Below are 17,661 nucleotides of genomic sequence, written 5' to 3'. Positions count from 1 at the left end.
TTGTCATGAAGTGATTTGTGTTACTATTATTGATTTAAATTCTTTTGTTTTTTAGTTAAATTTAATTACAATGCTCTTGCAATTCGTTTATGATGTATGGAAATTTCTTTCAAGGTTAATGGTCATTCCTTTGTAAGGGATCTAGAAAGGACCAGTCGCACTTAAGTTTAGTTGATTCCACTTTCATCGGTCTTCGACGCTCGTATGGAAGAAAACGACTCTAATAAGCAAACCGATAAACCACCTTCCAACCTAAATCTCCCGACAAAAAGTAAGTAAATGGAACCAAAGGGAAACCCCTAATTAAATTGAATGCCGGTGGGGCGTTAAATGATCGAGGCACGAGGACATGGAGGAGTGTTAGCGTGATGGGCGTGGAACATGAAGAACGGCTTATTCAGGGTTCGGGGATGAAATCGGTAATATTTCAAGAACTCAAGACCATTGAGATAGGATGATGAGATGTCGTACACAATACACTTTGCAATCTGCTACAAAGTTTTTCCATTCGCTCTACTATAGGCGCTTAGGTTCTTTGCGCCATCAGACGCCTTCTTCACTCTCCCTTTTTTGGTGCAGGGCTTGGTGCTCGAATTAACAGTTAGTGAGGCTTACTTTCTCTTTGTTATTTCAAAGCGTTGGTGGATGTATTAGTTACTTTGAGAAATTTTGGTTTGCTCATGTATATCAAACAAACTTATTTACTTGATTGAATTTTGGATATTCAATAAAGCTTCGCATGCATGGTTGAGTTTATATGATTGTTTCTTATAGACTTTTGTTTGTTAAGTTTGATTTGTTAAGAATAAATGGTTAGTTTAATTTCATTCAACGTGGAAGTTTTCGTCGAGAATGGTCGTTGTATAAATGATATGTGTTTATATTTTTTTTTCACCGACCTAATTCAAAGCTAATGAATATGTAATTTTTTCTGTTTTAGCATTCTGCATCAATAATTAAGCCAAGCATATTATTCTGCATCAATAATACGCATATTAGGCTTCGACATTTTGGCACAAAGAAATGAAAACAAATTTCTTTTCTTTGTCCAAATCCCTCTTTGAGAACTGTTTCAAATACTAAAGGACTTAACCGGCCGGGATGTAAAGGCAAACTTGGTTTGCCCAAGAACTCGAAAGCATTTGCTTGATTGATTGATTCATAAATCTTTGAGATATATAATAGCATACCCTTTTCGGGCTCATTGGGGTTGTCCGCGTAAGTAGGGGGGATTACGAAAATAGTGGAGAAAAAAACTACGATAGATGTCTCCTACTTAGAATGGAAGGATAGCTAAACCCGCCTAAAAACCCTACGACTAAAGGACTATTTCAAATACTAAAGGACTTAACCGCTGGGATGTAAAGGCAAACTTGGTTTGCCCAAGAACTCGAGCACTTGCTTGATTGATTGATTCATAAATCTTTGAGATATATAATAGCATACCCTTTTCGGGCACAATTAAATCTTTGAGATATATAATAGCATACCCCAGCCTCATGAATGTCTTAGGGCTATTTTGCTTATCAAGATGTGGAGTTTGTAATCTATTTTGCTTAGCAGTCCATTTTTGAGCTCATTGAGGATGTTCACATCAGCAGGGGGGTTACGATAACTTAGGAGAAAAAAACTGTAATCTAAAAAAAAGAATATATAACTACATGCGATCTCACAAAGAGAGTCCTAATCTAAATCATACACTTTAAATAGATGTTTCTTAATGAATCGAATAAACCGTTGCTGCCTCTTGCATTTCCAATTGTGATTGCTCTTCCTGTTTCTGGATCGGAAGTCCTCAACAAACTGAGCAGCTTCACATAACGATGGACGACATTATCTCTTTCTAAGCCCGACTTTTAAGTTATCTACGCTGGGAAACATCCTCTGCACAAGATTGTTTCAACGTCAAATCCTTACTCCAAGTAACATCGGTACTAATGGCCTACTCCTAGAATCGTAGATGTACACCAACAAGTGAACCTAAGCAGCAACAAAGCGTTTGAAAGTTCATCTAATCTATCTTCCGAGATATACTGAAGGCCTTTGTTATAACCTTAAGAGTACATGCTTCCAAACAACAATATATTTCATTTTCATCAGGCACTATATAATATATTTTTGTTGAGTTAAATTCTTTTTGATTATTAGTTATCAAGTTATTCTTTTTATTGATCCTGAAGAAACCAAGAATATGTATCTTGCAATTTTATTTTATGGAAACTCATCTCCTCCACAGACCACAATACCCCTAGCGTGTTCTCACCCACTTGCCAAAATCATCATACAAACAAACATAGAGCTCGCGGTGGTGTTGTACCCACGTCGATCCGTGGTGGACCAGTTATGAGAAATCTACATGGTCTTGGACTCACAAGTAAGGTAATGGTGTTGGCTGGGACGACAAACTCTTGGTCTGTGCAATGTGGGTCAGAGTAGTAATCTTCATAGTTGGGGAAACTAAGTGGATCGGAGTGCCGGGTGATTTGGGATTGTATTCGTTGGGTCAAGCATTGATGAGCGGTGGCATAGGATGTTATCTCTGCTGCAGCTGCTACTAGGTTTTAGCTTGCACCAACAAACAGCTCCCCTCAAACTCATGTTAGTTCACAATACATACGCCAGCTCGCTCAGATGACTATGGAAGTATCAAATATAAGGCATACAGTGTTGTTGGAAGCACTTTCAGGGACAAAAAAACTATATATATTAATGTGTCTAAGAAACACATCGATAATCCGCTCTAAAAACTTGCCAACTGAACACCACATCTTCTCCTCGAAGGAGCTGAAATATTTGGATTGTAAAGCTTCCCAAAATAATGAATTTGACATCAAAATTGTCCCTAAATAACCTTAATTCATCTTCAGTATATAAGATCAATGGCAGAGAAAGGGTGAAAATACTGCATGAAGTATAGTACCATAATGTATTAACTTCGGCCTATCTACAAAACGTTACTTTATGAATTTGTTAGTTCTTTATTTTAGACTGCTTATGTTGCATTGATAGACTTTGACACTACCAGATGCTGCAAAGGAATGCAGAGTTATAATTGACACAGTTGAAGCCGCACTGCCTAATGGTCTGCCAGAGAGTTTTGTTGAGGACTGCAAGTTGCAGGAGATACTTCACAAATCTCTAGAGTTGCTCCCAAGTCTGTGGAAGCAAGCTGGATTTCTTGATGAAGTTATTGCTGCCTATCGGTGAGCTTTAAGCAAGCCCTGGAATCTGGATTCCCAGAAGTTGGCCACCATCCAGAAAGATTTGGCTGGAATTTTGATTCATGGTGGGGTGGAAGTAAGTTTTCCATCTCAGTTGTAGGTATGAGGACAAACTGCCCCTACAAATAACATGGAAGAAGCAATTTTAATGTTGTTTATACTAATGAAGAAGATCACATTTGAGGAAATATGTTGATATCCTGAAATCATAGACTATCTTACCTTTGCACTCTCTGTATCCGGGCAATTTGAATTTCTAGATGATCACGTTGAGCAGGTCCTTCCAGGGATCTATAACCGAGCCGAGACAAAGAACTCAGTTATACTTAGTGAACAATGCAACATGGAGTTGGTCAATATACTATCTGATCCATCCTCCCACTTATGCAAAGCACATCCCCGCCTTTTGACGATGATATTGTTGAAGGCATTGAGATAGTATTGAGAATTCAAATGAACCTAAATACCTCCCCTTCAAGTGTTAACAAACTCAATTACCCCACTTTTATGCAAAGAAGTCCTTGCATGAATTGTGTCCCTTTGGCAAACTTCGGGTATCCTTGGAATTATATCTCCTATCTACATCAGTTTTTGGTAGTTCCCGCAGTGGAGGGAATATATCCATATATCCTAATGCAGCCTCTCCTTTCTTGTCGGGCTCAACAACGACACACGACAAATTGGTAAACCACCGCCCCTTATAATTCATCGTCACGTCTTTGCTTGATAAGCTACTACACTTTCCGGTCTTGATGGTTGAGGGCAAACCATCATTAGTAGTAAGTCCATCATCCTGTAGTCCTCAGAGCTCAACTTCCCTAAGGCTCATATCATCAGATTAGATGTGAGCTGATATAAAATCTCGAACTTGATTTTCTATAACACTACTAACATATTTAGTGCTTTCTATGACACGCTAAACAATGTCCCTCAAGCATCGAAATCAGCAAGAACTTTTAATTAGAGCTATAAAAAAATGCTTAAAAGTTTTGAAACCTCAAATGCATATGATTGAACTTGAAACAAAATAAGATTAAACCTCAAATACTCTATTTTCAAGTCAACCAAATCATCAGTTTACGAAAGCAGTAATTAGAGATATCACCTTTACGACATGTAATCTCTAAATTTAGCATAATCAAGAGTATATGAACAATTAAATGAAAGAATAATAATTAAATGGAAATAACTTACCTTTGAGTTGGTTGGAGAAAATGTTTGAGATAGGTTTCGGTGATCAATGTACTACTCTCTCAATTTACGTCTAAATAACAGGTCTGAAATTGTGCACACACAATATGGACTAGAAACTTGGATCAACAAAATAGTGTTACAAAGTCTTTAAATTAACAGATAAAATAAGATCTTGCAACAAAATGTTAATTAAATCATTATTTCCTTCTACACAAGGGCATGAAGGAGAGTTAAGGTCTTCTACTACTCTATACCGACTATTGACCATAACCTCCTAGAGAGGGAAAAGTGGCGGTGTTGCACTATGATTGGATATCAATAAGGGAATACTACCCTATTAAACATAAGACATTAATGTGTACACTAATTAGAAACCTAAAACCCTTTAAAAGTTGAAGCGGAAAAATAATTAATGCAACAACTTTTTAGTTATTACCTACCATATCTAGGAAAGCTAAGACCTAATAAACTAAGATACTTCTAAGGTAGCTTTACCAATAAAGGAGACTTAGTCGCCACAGTTGGTGTAGGTGGTGGCCTAAAATAGGAACTTTTGCCCACGCTCAACGACTTCACTATTGGAGGTGTCTTAGATATTGAGGCTTGTTGCACTATGATTACTCTAGGGATCCCTTTAAACTAACATAGTCCGGTCCAAGATTTTAGATTATTCCAGAAGACAACACAACATATGAAGTATGTAACTTGGTCTTGGGCATCTCTAGAAATTATGAATAGGTAGACTAGCCATTTCTTTTTAGAACTATCTATATTGGTTTTGTAATAAGCCTAAACATACACAACATATGTTGTACGTTGATAAGGTTAGCGAACTAAGAATCAAGGATGAAAATTTCATAAATGAATGTCAGATGCAATTGGATGAGTATTGTCAGAACATTGGGTACACTGGAGGATACACCTGAAGCTTGCCCACGTTCGACGGCTTCACCGTTTGAAGTGATGTAAAAATACTAGAGTTAGTGGACACAACTTCAATAAAGGATGTTTTGGACTAGCAAAGTCGGTAAAACCTTTGGGTGATGATACTAGAGGTCTGGGACTCGAGCCCCGCCATCATCAAAGAGTTATTGATCTCATTTAAAACAGGCTTACCAATCAAAAAAAAAATTGTGGCTTTGCCACGGGAGGCTTCATGGGCACATGGGGTGGTGTCACTATAGCATACTTCAGTACATGCATGAGGCAACATGACGATGACGATGGGTTGCTTTGGCACATAGAGTTCATGTCAGAATGAAGTGAAAGAGCAACATAAAAAATAAAAACATGATCATATATTAATTAAACTGTAAACAAAGCAAAAAATATATGTGATAAAACAAAATTACCTATCAACAACTTCTTCTTCATCTTTTTTAGTCTTCACATTCCGACCACTACAACTTCCTTCATCATAAAGTTTTTCAGTGTTTTTTTTTTTTAAATGATGAAGTTCTTCCTTCCTAATAACTTCAACCAAAAAATTCACACACTAGAGAAAAACTGATTCAATCAAAATTCTTATCATAATAATTTTGTATGTTCTCCAACTAACTTTTTGGAAAACAACATTATAGCAGAAAGCTAACACAATCACTTTAAGAAAAAAAAAAAAAAAAGTAATGTTATAACTAAAATTATTCAAATTATAAAATTAGATTTAAAAAAAAAAAATACATACTCATTCAATTGGCTTCTCATACTTAGAACCAACTTTTTGAGTTTCACTATTTATATATCGACATCGTCACCATGTTTTAATCAGATATTCAAAATAATCAAACACATAAATCCTTTCTCTGTTATCAAAAGCATACTTATTTGCCAGCCAGATATCTTTTGGACAATTAAAAAAACATCATAAATTTACAAGCACAATCCCTACAAAACAAAAAAAAAATGAGACAAATACATTACTAAAAAATAAAAATTTACTTCAGTATAAACTTTGATAAAAATAAACAGATAAAACAATAAAAAAATCAACTTACTCTTCCATTGAGAAAAATATTCCAAGAATACCTATAAAACAATAAAAAAAAATACATAAAATCAACTTACTCTTCATTCTATACATATGCATTTAAATTAATCAAGCATAACTAGAGAGATAAACTTATTGCCATAACCAAATATACTACTCTATCATAAATGGAATGATAATTATGTGTATGACTTTATGTAGTACAATATATGTTGTAAAAGTTTAGACTGATTATGAATACTATATTTTAAACAATTATAGTTCAATGCATGCGTAATCCAGATTAACCCATGGCCAAAAGGACATACATTTGGAATCATGAAACCAACTATACGTCTATATGTCTGCTGCTAGAATTAGAAATGAATTTCAGCTAACATGCATGCTTAATAAAGAAGAATATCAAGAAGCCCATGTGAGACTAAATGCTTGATATATACACCATAACAATAAGTTAATTAAATTTGCATTTTTAGCTATTTTGGCATGGTTTATCCAAAACAGCGTAATTTGGTGTCAAATTTTTGATGTCTGGGTTGAAGTTGTTTGGTGTTTAATTGTTTGGTAAAAAAATTTGGTGTTTTTCAAATCTTACCATTAAAGATGCTCTCAGGCAGGTGTTAAGAATACCATTATGAGATGGAAGAGTTTAAAACTTTAAATAATTGAATCTGAGGTTGAGGGTCCTAAACATAAACAAAAGTACTTCATGGGTTAGTATGATGTTAGAAAAGATTGTTTCCATTGCAACGACCATAATTTTGTAGTAATTCCCACACCTCCAGGGAATTGATATTCTTAACAACGAATAAAGAATATACATATTTTGGACCTTAATAGGTTACAAGGGGTAATTTAATGCTCCCAACCACATAAGTGGAACTTTTAACGTTGATTCGGTTGATTACTATTTAAAATTATATTCGTATGATTGGGAATGCCTAGCTATTCAACTAGGTGCAATATGATCTTTGTCTAATTTGGCATTCTCAAAAAAACTTCGATCAAACGCCTATTATTAAAAAAAACAAAAAAAAAAGTTGAAGGGATTCTTTATTTTTATGGTGAGTGGGGTTTTCACGTTACAAGATCAATATAACATTTATATCTCATAACTCTGCATAGTTACAAATATTTTCCAAAATAATATATAATATATAACGGCACCCGTTCGTAGGACGGGTTTGAAAACTAGTATATATATTATAGCTCTCCCTTCTTCAATTGAGGAAGGAAGCATTGCTAGAGTGTTCACGTGTCCAAACTAATTACAATAAATCAGAAGGAAAAAACTACGAAAATTAGGAAGAGTCGCACGAAATTAAATCGAAAACCACATAACCTCTTCCTTCTGCGAAAACTAAGAAGAGTAACGAAATTAAAACAAAACCCCATGTCTTCTTTCTTCTCCGCTAACTCATTCAAAACCCCAAAACCTCTTACTTCTCGCTCACTCATTCACTCGTGGAAATCAACAATATTTCTTTAACTTTCAAATTAGAAAAAACCCAAACATAGATTTAGACAAAATACTCTTTTTGCCCAGGTTTCATGAATTATCATATCAAATTGTTTCTTATTGTTTTTGGAAACTTTTGAACTCTGCATGTACTCTGTAATATGTATCGTTGCTTCTGAAGCTTAGCATTGCATTCCTTTTGTGAAATCTCAATATTTTCGAATTTCAAGACCCACCCCGTAGTTGCATATGACAATGCGTCATATGCAAGTTAAAAGAGCTTGAATTTTCTAATTGCAATAGGTGAGAGATTCCTTGCTCCAGTGCATTTTTTTTTAGAGATATACATTGAAAGAACAGGGCTTTGTATTATGCTTACTCATTGTCATGTATCAGTTTTGAGCAGTTCTGTATTAATTTTATATATGAGAAGCTACAATAGCATTTCAACCAGGTTAGATATCTTTGAATTGGTTTAAGTTTTATGAATGAGTCCACATGGTTTGTTGCTTCTTAATCTTAGCTTATAAGGATTTTATTTTGACAGCATGTGTTTAAGATGGAGTAAGACGAATATACAAAAGAAGAAATTGATTGGAGCTACATAGAGTTTGTTGACAACCAAGATGTATTGGATCTTATTGAGAAGGTCATCACTGTCCCTTAACTGTAGCATTTCCAGACTAGCTTAATATGTATGATGCAATATTCAATTACATCGACTAGCTTTATATTTGTGCAGAAACCTAGAGGAATCATTGCGCTTCTGGATGAAGCTTGGTATGGAGGCGCTAATCTCAAGTTCTTGAATTCATAGCCTAGAAGGATTTTTTAATATTCTACGTTCTTCCAAAAACTATGACGGTTGAATTCTTTTATGTGAAATATTACTTTGCATACTCTGATTTACATTATATTCCTTGCAGCATGTTTCCAAAATCTACACATGAAACTTTTGCGCAAAAATTGTATCAGACATTCAAAAATAACAAGCGTTTTATCAAGCCAAAGCTTTCTCGCACTGATTTTACTATATCTCACTATGTTGGGGAGGTATTCATGGCTTTGTCTCAATATATATGATTATCTTTTTCACTCTTAGTAGTCATATTGATTATATTTTAATATTTTATACTCTCTATACAGGTGACATATCAAGCTGATCAGTTTCTAGACAAAAACAAAGATTATGTAGTGGCAGAACATCAAGAGCTGATGACCACCTCGAAGTGCTCCTTTGTAGCAGGTTTGATACCCCCAACACCAGACGAATCCTCAAAGTCTTCTAAATTTTCTTCGATTGGAGACGTTTTAAGGTACTTTTATTCCACTTTTATCCCAACCTTTTCTTATTAACAACATGGGTTTGATGATAATCTAGGGATTGAAATTTATTTCGGTGAACCCTTTTGTTGGTTCACCAGCACGTGGTCTGCTGTGCACATTTTATCCCCTGCTCTTATTTTATCGATCGGGAGAGGGTGGAATAAATTTATGAAATCAACAAGGAAAGCTTGGTACGGTGAGCCTTCCTGCAGTCTAGGGGAGCTACTAGAAAAAGATAATAACAAACTGCAAAATTGTTTCAAAGACAATCTAAGAGAATTAGTGAGCATCAGTTGGGTACTTGGGTCTTGCAAATTTCCCTCATAAGGTTCTGCAACAAATTGGTTCCTACAAAAGTTTGCTTCTTTGTGTGGGCTCTTCTATGTGGAAGAACTTTAACAACAGACAATCTAAGAAAGAGGGGGCAAATTTTGGTTAATAGGTGTGTGATGTGTGCTCAAGAAGAAGAGATTATCTAACATCTCTTTTTGGATTGCAGCGTGGCTAAGAAAGTGTGGGAGTTGTTTCTTTCCTCTCTTCACATTCCGCTCGATACTTCTCCTGGGTTGAGAAGTATGTTCCTTAAGAAGCCATTGGCGGTTTTATTCCCTATGGGGATGTTGTTGAGTAAAGACACTGCTCATGCTCTTATGTGGACCATTTGGCTGGAAAGAAATCAAAGGATACATGTAATTGCAAATACATCATTTGGGGTTGGGTATCTCATCTTCCTACTGTTAGGAATTTGAGTTTTTATTCTATTGTAACTGATTGGGAAGCTACAGTGCAGCTTTGATGTAACTATTATAAGGGTAGTGTGAACCTATCACACTGATATTCTAATACAATATTGTTTTATCGACCGAAAAAAACAACAATCTATGACACAATTACACCTTGACCATCAGAGAGTGCCATCTAGACACAAAGCAAAGGTTTATGCTGTGCTCCTTTCGAAAGAAGCTTAAATTCTCCCCAGGACGTAGCTAAGTTGATTGGGTGTAAACTAACAATCACAGCCCACAGAAGGTGCCAAGTTTGGAATCTCTTGGGAAGCCCTTGGTTCCAAACCATACAGGCATGGATGCCTGGCCTTTAGACTTAAATCAAGTTGTACCCTATTATTATTATTATTATTATATATTTTTTTTTGTTATTTTTATAAAAAAAAGCGGCTTCAAGTTATACTTTCTATCGAAGGGTTTCTCACCCTGTACGCTCAAAGTCACCTCAACAAGTTCTATAGCACTCGACAAAAAAAGAAACTGAAAGGAACATTTAAAAGAACTTGAATTTTCTAAGTGGAATAGTCCATGCGTAAGAACAAAAAATTCAGAGGACACCAACACGGAAAGTTCACCGTTTACAAATATTTTCACACATCCCCCATTTCGTATAAATTTTTTGTTTTAAAGAAACTAAAGATTACACATTATTGCCATTAGAAAGTGTCTGCTGTTATGGAGCTTATTCTGTTCATAGCGATTCTTAGTATGTATAAGGCTTATACAAAGTTTAAGTTTTGGAAGTTTAGTTTTTTGGTTTAAGTTTACTTACCAAGAGTTGGGGATTCAACCTACTTGGACAGTTTGGATGTGCGAGGCGAGTAGTGTAACATCACGCTCGCGCATCTCAACCCAACTTGGGGGTTGAAGTTCCAATTTTTAAACAACACTTTCAAAGCTTTTACGTATTTTGTTTAATCAATCATTAGTTAATTAGCTAAGCGTAGTTAAATTTCATGTTTATCGCTTTCATAGTTTTAAGCCCACCCACCCCTCCCCTCATATCCCATGTTCTCATAAACAACATAGGACACCAATCTAATTATAGAAGTTCAGAGTCAGTAAATATGAATAACTAGGTTAATACTTTGAGGCATCTGATATATCTAAACTGATGATTAGTATTATTCTCCCAAGAAAGTGGAGGTGATATTTTAACCTCTTAACCTGTGCAAGCGAAGTTACTCTTAGTATATATTAGTAACTTATTTAAGAACTTACGACAAGGATTGAAGACTCAGTCTATCGCTGTAAAACTTCTAGACATTGAAGGTTTTCAAGGACACTGAGAATGGCTGGTAATTGTTTTTACTTTGCTTACTAATGCAGTGCAAATATTATTCAGATAGTTCACCTACTTTCTTTTTCATTCATCTATCTGGTTAACAAATTATAGATTTTTTGTTTTAAAGAAACTAAATATTACACATTAATGCCATTAGAAAGTCTCTGTTGTTATGGAGCTTATTATATTCATAACAATTCTTAGTAAGTATAAGGGTTATACAAGTTTAAGTTTTGGAAGTCGTTTAATCTTTTGGTTTAAGTTTACTTACCAAGAGTTGGGGATTCAACCTATTTGGATCAGTTGGATGTGCTAGGCGAGTAGTGTAACATCACGCTCGCGCATCTCAACCCAACTTGGGGTTGAAGTTCTAATCTTTAACGAACACTTTCCAAGCTTTTACATGACAAAGTTTAAGTTTTGGAAGTTTAGTCTTTTAGTTTAAGTTTACTTACCAAGAGTTGGGGATTCAACCTACTTGGACCGGTTGGATGTGTGAGGCGAGTAGTGTAACATCACACTTGCGCATCTCAACTCAACTTGGGGGTTGAAGTTCTAATCTTTGACGAACACTTTCCAAGATTTTATGTATCTTGTTTAATTAATCATTAGTTAATTAGCTAAGCGTAGTTAATTTTTGTGTTTACCGCTTTCATAGTTTTAACCCCACCCACCCCTCCCCTCATATCCTCTGTTCTCATAAACAACATAGGCCACCAATCTAATTGTAGAAGTTCAGAGTCAGTATAGTAGATATGAATAACTAGGTTAATACTTTGAGGCATCTGATATATCTAAACTGATGATTAGTATTATTCTCCCATGAAGGCGGAGGTGATATTTTAACCTCCATTTGGTTTATTATAGTGAGAGAGATGATGCAAGAGATCACTCGCTTTCTTTGATCGCTACCCATGGGAAGGAGATTGGATATGTGCATTTACCAATAGATTTATTATTTTCTTGATACCGCCATCATTTTTTCTCTAGGTTTGTTCTTACATACTTGATTCACAGATGATGCAATGTTGTCTATTAGCCTCTCAGTCCTTGGTTATGACTACATAAACCTAGGTATCATTTTTTTCTTATCAAAAGTTGTTAGGTGATAATATGTGAACAAGATATATGAAGAAAGAGACACATTGGAATCATTTTGTGGAACTGTACAAAATTGTGAAATCGAATCAGAGAACGAAGCAGCAAAACAAGCTATACAATTACTCCACAACGTGTATCAATTTGAAGTTAGAGATTATAATTTCAAAGAACTCCAAGAAGCCAAGAAAGAAAACAAAGAACTCCAAAAGATAAGGAACAACGCAGAAAAAGAAATCAATGAACTAAGGGAAGCTAATAGACAATTTTTTGAAATGAATCAATATCTTCACAATGACATCATGGAATTTGGACAAGAAAACAGAGAACTCAGGACAACCATTCCAAAAGGTCAAGATAAGGATGCAGAAATGGCAAAGAGTGAAGAACACGAAACAATATACATCAGTGACAGTGAAGAGAATGATGGAGTATTAGAAAATAACAAAGAACACTTGACAATATACATTAGCGACAGCGAATAGTTTTTTTTTTTTTTTTTTTTTACATGGGATTATTTCATTATATCTTCATGTTCAACTTATTTAAATTTCAATAGTTAAATGGAACTTCAAATCTTCAATGATAGATTTATGTTATATATATATATATATATATATATATATATATATATATATATATATATATATATTTATATTATTTGATTAGTAAGCTTGTTTTAAATGAGATCAGTAACTCTTTGATGCTGGCGGGGTTCAAGCCCCAGACCTCTGGTATCATCACCCAAAGGTTTTACCAATATTAATATATTTAATTGAATATATGATGCTTAAATAGGATAATGCCCAAAAATATTTGCCAGGTACATATTTGCTAGTAATGCTGAACTCTTGCCAAGATTAAATAATTCATGTAATTAAACAAAATAGTAAATGAGGATTTATGAGTTTCAATATTACCCACGACATTTCCAACTGCAATAGCTCCAATGATTGGATCAAGAGATAACACTAGAAGGAAACAAAAGAGAAGTTTAAAAATGATACAACTGCCTATAGAGAAACAGGAAGCACTATAAAAAATAACACAAAGAATATACTACCTCCAAAGAAATGTCATAGTTTTTAGAGTTCTTTTCAGCAAGATATGGCAACGGTTGAGGATCGTGCAAAATGTAGTGTTAGCTTTCACGCAAGAACTATAATATAATTTGCATTTGAAAATTTAGGATTACTGCCCCACAAAAATAATTCAATAGAAAATCAATCGTTCCCTCAATGGCAAGTTTCTAACCAAGAAAATGTTTGTGTTCAAAATAAAGAGGAAGAAGTAAAGAATTCACAGAAGCAAGGTTAGACTTCATCTGAAGTGGATATGATGCAACAGAAATCTGGATCTGAAATTCAAGTGCAGCAAAGTGGTCAGGTGAGGGAACAAAGTCAGCTGCAAATGCAATAGAAAGATGATCAGCTAGAAAGGCAGACATAACCGAATCCTCACAAGCTTTCTAAGCAGAGTGGGATCCAAGTATCTAAACAAAATCTTGTTCATTATAGAGGACAAGACAGAACACGGCAACCAGAAAACCAACAACAATTCCCTAATATACAGAAAACGAATACCCCACAGGCGCAGGCTGTAGCGTCAGAATGTCGCAGTAAACAGGTATCATTTGGCGTTATGCTTCCTGTGATATTGCCTCTGCTTGAAAATTTCAAAGCTATGCAACTACATGCACTCTATTTCAAATTGCGGGTACCTTTTTTATGTATTAACTTCCTCTATTTATGTATTTCAAATTGTGCTCAATTACCTTTTTTGCAAGTACCTTTCAAAATGGAGAAGAAATGGCAACCCCCAATACTAACTCAACCAAATTGTAATGAAATAGAATTGAACTCCTACCATAGGAAGTTGAGTTCCTTCAAAAATGTTGTCAGAGTTGAGCTTGAAAAAATATTGGCCACCTGAAAGGTCGTTACAACTTCATAACCTATATAACCTGTTCGGTCGAACTACATACTTCATTAGTAATACAGAATGACCAGGGGATTCAGATTGCTCAAGGAAATTAAGTCAATTACACTCACCTTCAACACCAATTTACCACTATCCAACTTCGCTTTAAGGAAGACAAACTGATGACCTCTGGGTGCGAGCCAACAAAGAGACTAAAAGATATGGAAAACTGTCGAAGCGTTGAGGTCCACCACAATGAAAGGCCCCGGAATCCCAGTCCTCGCCATATGATGACCAGTGAAGAAAATATCATCGGCTTTGTAAATCTTCAGCAACAGAAAATATCTTTTTACTTTGCTGCCAAGAAAAACATCCACAGTCAGAAACACAAAACCCCAAATTGCATACATGATCAATTAGAAACCAAGTACATCGACCAAAAACTCTAAAAATATTTGCAATACTGAGCTTATAGAGTCTACAATGAAATCCTGTAAGGAGTCTCAAATACAAAGAGAGGATGTGAGAAGTAACATTGTGTCTTACTATAATAAAACTTATGTATTGAACACTCTACTTACAAAAGTTCTAGATGAATCAATAAGTTGAGCAAAGACATTCATGCCTTTAGTGTGGCCTGCGTTCTTCTCAGCTTCTCCAACCTTCAAAATATTCTCAAGCCCTTCCAAACAAACAGTAACTATTATTGGATCAGGGCAGACAAGTAGATCACATAGTGGTCTTATACAACCCTGGCTCACAAGGTACCTAACATCCAGGACAACAAACAGATAAATGCACATTCAAACTATAATAATTAAAGAGGAAATTGAAAAAGAAAATCATACTTAGTTTCCTCATTATTACCACCAAAAGTAGCCTTTGAGATTGCCCAAGTAGCTTCTTTCTTGATATCAAACTCAGCAGTTTGCAGAAGATGGACAAGAGATCTAATTATTAGCTGCAATCACAGCCTGCACAAATTAGAAAGTAGAGATTAATCTCATGATCAATCCATATATTGCAGTAAGCAGCACAGCCTGCAAAGATTAGTAAGTACATCAACGGTGGTAATAAAAAACACAAGTGCTCCTTGAATTTTTAACATGCTTCTATATCAAGTGAGTTAATTTCTTTTATCCATTTAAACTTAATGGTTTAATAGATCTGTCACAAGGACGTGCCAATTCCTAAAGAAAACCTATAAGAGCTGGAAATTGCTTTCAACAATCTACTTACAGAAGTTCTAGATGAATCTACAAATTAATCCCTCCTGAAATACCTTTTAAGGCAATAGAATTTTTTTCAAGTTTCTTCAAATCATCTTTATAACAACATACGATACATGTTTTTGAATGAGTACCAGATGTGCATGTCTCTCTAATCATCTTTCGTTTTCAGGCTGCAAAACATTTCATCAAAATTTTGCAACATTTGATTACAGATATTGGTCAAGATAAAAAGCGCCTATTTTTAATAGAAAAAATGGCCGTTTTGTACCATGAACTTTGCTGGTTTTATCAATTTGGGCCAAGAACTTTTTTTTTGAGCAAATTGGGCCATGACCTTTCTCTTTTGTATCAGTTTGGGCCACCGGTGTATTTCCGTTAGAAAATTTGCTGATGTGTACAAACGGTTGCCTATGTGTACAAACGTCTGCTGATGTGTGTTAACGGAAGATGGCGTCACCGGTGATTAGGTGCCATGTCACCAGTGCTTTTTCATTATTCACGTGAATAATATTTTTTCAAAAATCAAATTTTAAAAACAAAAAACACTATTCATGTGAATAGTATTTTTACTATTCACGTGAACAGTGTTTTTCAAAAAACCCCAAATTTAAATAACAAAAGACACTATTCACGTGAACAATATTTTTTAAAAAACAAAAAACACTATCCACGTGAACAGTGTTTTCACTATTCATGTGAATAGTGTTTTCCAAAAAAAACAAATTTAAATAACAAAAGACACTATTCACGTGAACATTTTTTTTTTTTTTGGTGTGTGTGTAATAATCAATTGATTAAATAAAGATTATTACAAAAAAAAAAAAAAAAAAGTTTACGTGAATAGTGAAAACACTATTCACGTGAATAGCATTTTTAATTAAAGAATTAATTTTTAAGGAAAAAATACTGTTCACATGAATAGTGTTTTTTTGGTGTCATCTTTGAAATTTCGGTGACACTTTGAAATTTTCTATGAAATTTCGGTTCTAAACACTTTGAAATTTCGATGCCACATCACTAGTGATTAGGTGTGCACTTCAACGGTGACACATGAGCATTTGGTCGGACACATATACATCCGGCAAGCCACATAAGCATGTGAAGTAACGGAATGGTAACGGTGGCCCAAACTGATACAAAAGATAAAGGTCATGGCCCAATTTGCTCAAAAAAAAAGTTCATGGCCCAAATTGATAAAACCAGCAAAGTTCATAGTACTAAACGGTCATTTTTTCTTTTTAATACAAAGCAAAGTTCACTGGTTAAAGTAAGACTCAAATACTACCTTTCGTAATATGGTTAAACTTCTGAAAGTTAATCTACAATAGTTCATCTAATTATGATTGTGCGTCAACAGATTCAGAAGGCATGGAAGAACTTGCTGATTGATGATGAACTGGGGAAAAAATATAAATTAAAAAATTAAAACACAATGCAACCAAGCATTATTGAGGTGTGACAACTCAAATGAGCAACTTCCTACATCCTAGGATCGTAAAAACCCCCAATACACACACACCTACTGCTTCTTAGACAACATGCATGGTTATTGATTTTAAACTTTCTTGTTCTCCATTATTATCTACAAAGACTACAATAAGAAGACAACGTGGTAAGCTGCACAAATTCTAACAAAATCAGGTTCCCACTTCATCTCAAACGTGTAAATCCGAACTTCAATTTTGAAAACAAAAATTCAACTCAGTTTTTGGAACATTAATATCTATTCTTCTCCTCTTTTTTTTCATGAAATCATTTGATGTTATTGTGTTAATAATGCAATTGATTCTACTAATATTTGTTTTTTTTTACAGTTACGGTGTGGTACTGTGGGTGTTGAATTGTGACCCTTTCCTTCAATTAGAAACTCTACAAGCTTCTTATTGTCTTCAGTGCATGTAAAGAAAAATAATTGGATGTGTAGTAATTCTTTGTTTGCTAATCTGTCCTAAACAGGTGGTTAGCATTGGGTCGCTTATTGTCTTCAGTGCATGTAAAGAAAAATAATTGGATGTGCAGTAATTCTTTGTTTGCTAATCAGTCCTAAGCAGGTGGTTAGCATTGGTTAAGCCAACTACACGTTGTTAATGGTAGAAAAATAGCAACAAGGGGATATTGTTGTTCCTCAAAACATACAAGAACACAAAATAGGCT

General features: G+C 34.8%; 1 long non-coding RNA gene across 1 annotated transcript in view; it reads right to left on the bottom strand.

Annotated features, from left to right (window-relative positions):
* The window catches only part of LOC147483930 (uncharacterized), a 53,525-nt gene that overhangs the window by 1,541 nt on the left and 34,323 nt on the right, over positions 1 to 17,661 (bottom strand). Inside the window, exons 3-7 of the long non-coding RNA XR_015205947.1 lie at positions 15,143 to 15,249; positions 14,857 to 15,043; positions 14,407 to 14,632; positions 13,419 to 14,318; positions 13,276 to 13,326 (exon numbers count right to left, since the gene is read on the bottom strand). This is a non-coding gene — a long non-coding RNA (uncharacterized LOC147483930). The remainder of the gene's footprint in view (positions 1 to 13,275; positions 13,327 to 13,418; positions 14,319 to 14,406; positions 14,633 to 14,856; positions 15,044 to 15,142; positions 15,250 to 17,661) is intronic.

This window comes from Coptis chinensis, chromosome 8 (assembly GCF_015680905.1).
Source record: "Coptis chinensis isolate HL-2020 chromosome 8, ASM1568090v1, whole genome shotgun sequence".
Classification (NCBI taxonomy): domain Eukaryota; kingdom Viridiplantae; phylum Streptophyta; class Magnoliopsida; order Ranunculales; family Ranunculaceae; genus Coptis; species Coptis chinensis.
The sequence above is the reverse complement of the archived record's forward strand: the minus strand, read 5'-3'. Positions and strand labels throughout refer to the sequence as shown.